The following is a 5,741-nucleotide window of genomic DNA, read 5'->3' on the forward strand; positions in this document are numbered from 1 at the left end:
TACGTGAGAGTTCCCCGAGTTCCCTGAGTTCCCTTCGGTTCGTTTTTGGGGTTTCCCCACTCTCACTTTGACTACTCTCCTCCCTATTCCTGCCCTCTTACCCATTCCCGTAGACGGCGGCGACAAAAGTCTTTAATTTCTGGCCAATAACAACGGCAACGGCAACAGCTATGGCTATGGCTACGGCCATGGCCATGTCGGTGATGCCAAAAGCTTTTCAAAGCCACCGAAACGGGGGCGTTAACAAGCGCCAGAGACAAAACTTGCCGTTTATTTCCAACTACAACGAAGATAGATAAACACAAAAACATATAGATACACTGGGAGAATAGCTAGGAAATTAGCAAGTAAAGAAAATTGTATATTTACTAGGATTTTCTATACAAATTTGAGCTATTAAATGAGCTAGTATACATGACAAATTAAGAGATATATATTCCAGTATAAAATATATAATATAAGTAACAATAACTTAATTAAAGTATTAATTTCTCTCTCTGTAAGTATATATTTGGTTAGGGAAAAGAAGGCGTGGCTGGTGGTGGGCGGTGGGCGGAATAAAACACTTTGAATGCTCTGCGAGCCGCAGGGTATCAAGGGATTAGTTCCTGCACTTGAGCAAATATGCAAAGATCCCAAATTTGTCTTCTCTTAATGAGTCCGTCTTCAAGTTGGCCAAGGGGTATGGCAAAGGGAATCGGATAAGCGGAATTGAAGAAAGATCTATGGAATACAGGGTATGCAGATGAGAGAGGATTTCCATAACCATTTCCATCGATGAAATTTTAAATAGGTTTACTTTAACTCCTACTCTAAGTTCTCAGGAAATACAAAATTAAGGGGCAATCTCTTAAGGATATAAACTAGCAGAAACTCTTGATGGTTTCAAGTTTTATTTCCACCCATAAGTTTTAAACTCGATCTCAACTCTTTCCCCTTTTGCGAGTTTTCAGTTGGTTGGCAAAAGAAAATAAAGAGAATGCACAGGAAGAATGCCAGCATTTTTACATACTGAAGGTAAACGAGGCTCTCGTTGCTCCTGTTGGCTTCTACAAATAAAGGGGGAAGTACATACATATGTACATATATAACGACCTCCATCCGGCGGAAAGAGTAATTCCCATTCGGGCATTCCCCACTCAAGTGGCAGCCACCGCGGCGCAGATAAGTGTGCATAAGCTCAACTTGATATCGAGGTATGCGTGCCGTCGTAGTCAAGGCCTAATAGCGTTTTGATACCCGCACATAAACAACAATGGGGCAACAAACATCCCACAGAAACGGCAATGCGAGAGAGAGGAGCAATGACAATAAAATGCAAAAGAGCCAGCCCAGGGCTCCACCCTTCTGCGCTCCTCCTCCTCCTCCAGTGGAGAGGTAATCCCAACCTGATGCTGTCTGTTTTCTAGTGTCTACGCCTGTGGCCTTCATCAGTGCAAAATGACGACAAGGCAGGGGGTGGTGGCAGGAACAGTGGCAGTCTAACATTGGGGGGACATTCCATTGAATTTGAAAATCTCAACTCCCCTCCGGAGAGCTGAATCCATTTGAATTGCAATTTTTGAAAATTGATTTGCTTAGTATTCCTGCATAAAAAAAGAGGTAAACCTATTCTTGGCTTAATATCTTTGTTTACTTGACTGAGTGTGAATATCATACATTTCAATTTAATTTATTAAGAATTATATTACTTACTCTCAAAGGTTTCTACTGTTCAAGGCAATCTACAACCTCTAGAGTGGTAACCATAATTACAACGTTTTGATGACTATATGTAAACCCCCTTTTCGGTAAACGCTATCTCCGTTAGCCCCTGCAGGGGAGCTGGTTAACTGGGGGTTAGTAGGCTAAAGCCAAGCGCTTTTGGATTACGTAAAAGTAGGCACTTATTATGCTGGCAAGCACAACGAGTTGCGATTTATTGTTTGACGTTGCCGCCGCGTGTTGCCTGCTGCCTTCGAGGTCACGGCCCGCTCCGCACCGGATACTCCTCCCACCAGAACTCCTGGCTTAGCACAAATGTTGATCTAATCCAGAGAGTCGGAGGAGACAGACAAACAACACATGACGTGACTCCGTTCGGATACGGGAGCGGATACGGATGCCGGGGCGGAGCCATGACTACGCCAAATGGCAAAACAAACTCAAACTGCGGCTCCGTTTCCGCCGCTTCGAGGTTGAGTTGCGGCCCTGGTGAATGGATTGAAGTTGCAGGCTGCAGGCGTGGGAAAGTCGTCGAAATTCGGTCTATATGTTTCGGGAAAATGCCAAAAAAAAGGAGAGTGTGGGGAGCTGGGCGTTAAGTGACCCAGTCAGGCGTAGAAGTTTTCAAGCCAATCTGCAGAGCTCCCTCGGTTAACGCATTTGCACAGCTATTTCGCTTCACTCCCTGCCAGTTTTGGCCAAAAATCCATTTCAGCTTAAAAGCCCCCCGCCAGGGGGACACACACATTGTGAGATATTACCCGAATGACCTTTCATCTGGTCTCTGAAATGGCATTTCAATCAATTCATAGGCTCCTCCCCCCTCCGAACAAACACGAACATGGGGGGCACAGTGGCCTGGTTCCGACCACTTAATGTCACAATAAAAATGTAACTAACCATGAAAATTACATGTTTCCCAGCAATTTGCCATTTTGACATCCTTCTGACGTCTCTGCATACGACCCGAAACCCAGCTTGAGGTCCTCACTCTCTGATGTTTGTCCTTTGAGGCGAGTTGAGGCGAGAGGAGTTGAGTTTTTTAGTTGTCCAGTGGCAGTGGCAGAAGGAGGCGGACAACCAATATTTATCAACAACGTAACGTTCGTGTTCGGCTCACGGACAAACTTCTTAAAAGCGTTCTTGCTCCTTCGATTGGCGCTGCAGAATTATAGAAAAAATCAAATAAAACACACAAATAAAGCAAAGGAAAATTGCAAAAGATGAGAGACGACGACGATGAAAAAGAAAATAAAATTTATATATATATATAAAATACACCAAAAAATTGGTGCTGGCAAAATCAACCGAAATTCTTAGCAATAAAATCGACTTTTTCATTTTGTTTGTTGGCAGCCAAAATGAAAGTACTGCCGTTCATTCATACATGTACCACTCTATATAGAACTAGGTGTAGGTATGTATGTATGACCACTAGCTTGAAACATATATATTATATATAATATAGAAATGCGAAAATTGTCAACGTTTACATTCTTGGGTTCTTGGGTTCTTGGTTTCTGGCGGTGGTCCGGCATGGTCCCAGTCCCGGTCTCGGTCCCAGTTCTGGTCTCCGTTTCCAGCTCCCTTTGTGTGTCTGTGTGTATGCTTTCTATTTTTATTTTCCGTTTTTTCCCCAGCTACGTTTTTCACTTCAGCTTTGCATCGCAATTCGAGTGGAAAATTGACATATGTTTACTTTGTTGCTGCCGCTGTCGAAGCTCCCTATTGCTCTGTGTTCCGGCTTGATGTTGGACAAAGTTTTTTTCCCTGTTCCTGGTCCTCCAATCGGCCAGTTGCCGAAAGTCGAGCGTCATTAGATTGGTACGCTGTTGGCATTTCAGCTGCTGGGACAAGAGGTACTCAGGACTCCAGTTCTGGGACAGTTCCGTCTCCGACTGAGTATGATCAACATGGGACTGAGTTGCAGTTGTTTACAGGAAGTGCAGGGACTATTTGTTAGTAGCTTTAATGCTTGACTCTTTCTAAATAAAATTAAATATTTTGAAGACATCCTCAAGAACCCAATATCCCAACCCCAGATCTCGGGCTCCTTCACTGGCTTAACCTTTGATTTCTTCTGACTTGAGCTAAGAGCTTTATCCATTGCTCAAAGGGAATCTCTGAATCCTTGGCTGTTGCATCCTTTCCAGCTGCTACACTGCACTTGCCTCCGAGTTCAGGGTTAATGTTAATCCCTTTTCCGGCTGAATTGCAACGCATTCGAAATTCCCTTTCATCGACGTCTTCATCCGCATGCTCGGCGCCCATTTTAAGCGGCTATAAAAAATTAAATTAAATTATTGAAGCATTTTATTACATGTTTGTGCTTTCTTCAGGCACTTGCCTTTACCCCGCTCGCCTTTCCCCCTCCGTCTGTTATCGTTAGAGGAGCGTATTTATTAAGCAGGAAAATATTGAGAGAAGCCCATCAGGATAGTAGTTGATACTCGGCGGCGGAGGAAAGGAGGGAGGCGATGTGGGGACCGAGGACAAAGGACTGGCATCAACAATTGGATATCTCTGTTTGTCGGGGGCCTGGTTAAATTGCCCATTGAAAGGCCGCCGGGGGCACACAGTTGTAGATGGCAGCAGCAGCAGCAGCAGCAGCAGAGGTTGCTGTCGTTGTTGTTGCAGTTGCAAGGCCATCGAGAGTTGCTGAGTCAGCTCAGAGATTACACTAGGAAACAAGGTACTTAAAATTATATGGCTACTTGGTTTCATTTTATGGGTTTTTATAACAAATTAGACTTTCCAACGATTATTTTTTGTACTCAATGTTATTGCTTTCAGAGTTGTGCATTTATTTATTCACAAGAAAGGGAATTTACATTTGGGAAACCAAAGTATATCCCATAGTTTGCAATTTAATTATAGAATCGAAAATCGATCATAACTAAGCTTAAATTAGTCGCATTTTCTGATTCCATATCACAATTTATAGACTTACCAATGTTTAGAAATCTCATAACAACACCAAAAATGCATTAATTTCAAATCAGAAACCGCTCCTATGCTAGTTTTTATTAGGTTAATAAATCTGCATACTCAATTTAAAGTTTTAAAAAAATCAATTTTTTTGCCCATTTTTTGTTAAATTTAATGATGTAACCACTTATAAAATTGAAAAAATTTCAAAAAATTTGTTTTCTTCCACAGATAGCTAGATCGATTCGTCTTTTCATGCTGATCAATAATATATATATAGTTTATAGGGTCGGAAATAATTCCTTCGCTGCTTTTCAAGCTTCTGAGTAACATTATAATATTCTGCAAGGGTATGAAAACTACATTCAATATGGAAAATTTCTATATTTTGTCTTGCCTAGTATTTATTTTATTATTATTTTTGGGTAAGAACTGCCCGAAGCCAAAACTATTTGAACTAAAATCGAACACTTAAAGTTGTGGAATAGTTGACAAGATTGCACAATTCGTTCAATATTCAAACTCAAAATTTATGCAAATTGAAATTGAAGAACTTGAAGCATTGATTATGAAGATATAGCTATACTATAACCATCATCAAATTTGTATAAAATAAATGATAAAGGAAAGAAAGGAAAATATTTCAAGAATATAATTTTGAATACTAAACATTAATATTTCCATTTAATTTATATTTTCGCTTCCTACTTTAAGAGAGACTCCAAAAAATAAGATCCCTTGTATGTTAACTAGTTTTACCATTGTGCAGTGGCTCTGGATGAGAGGGGGTGAAATTTGGGAGGGGTGCTGAAAGTTGCCAAGTTGCAGCGGGCTGAAAAACGAACGCCCATAAATGATTAATGGGCAAAGTTGCATTCGCATTTTGATGGCCCAAACACTTTTCATAATTTCAAGCGCTCGAAATTAGTCAGCTCTTTTTGCGGTTTTCCTCAGCCCCACTCCCTGCCCACCCAAAACCACTAAACCCCCTTTTTCGGAGATGCACATTAATAGCCATTTATTACAATTTTCGTTTTGCTGGAAGCCAACTCGTTCAAACAATCCCAACAACTGCCACTGCAAATGAAGTGTAAAGCAGATAGCCGTCA

General features: G+C 41.4%; 1 long non-coding RNA gene across 1 annotated transcript; it reads right to left on the reverse strand.

Annotated features, from left to right (window-relative positions):
* Positions 1 to 1,841: 1,841 nt before the first annotated feature.
* On the reverse strand, positions 1,842 to 4,413 carry LOC147642561 (uncharacterized). Its single transcript, XR_015273233.1, has 3 exons — positions 4,052 to 4,413; positions 3,198 to 3,984; positions 1,842 to 2,865 (listed from the first exon to the last, which is right to left on the reverse strand). It is a non-coding gene; the product is annotated as an uncharacterized LOC147642561 (long non-coding RNA).
* Between the last annotated feature and the right edge of the window lie 1,328 nt (positions 4,414 to 5,741).

This window comes from Drosophila serrata, unplaced genomic scaffold (assembly GCF_035046125.1).
Source record: "Drosophila serrata isolate PLE 108 unplaced genomic scaffold, ASM3504612v1 contig_382, whole genome shotgun sequence".
Taxonomy (NCBI): domain Eukaryota; kingdom Metazoa; phylum Arthropoda; class Insecta; order Diptera; family Drosophilidae; genus Drosophila; species Drosophila serrata.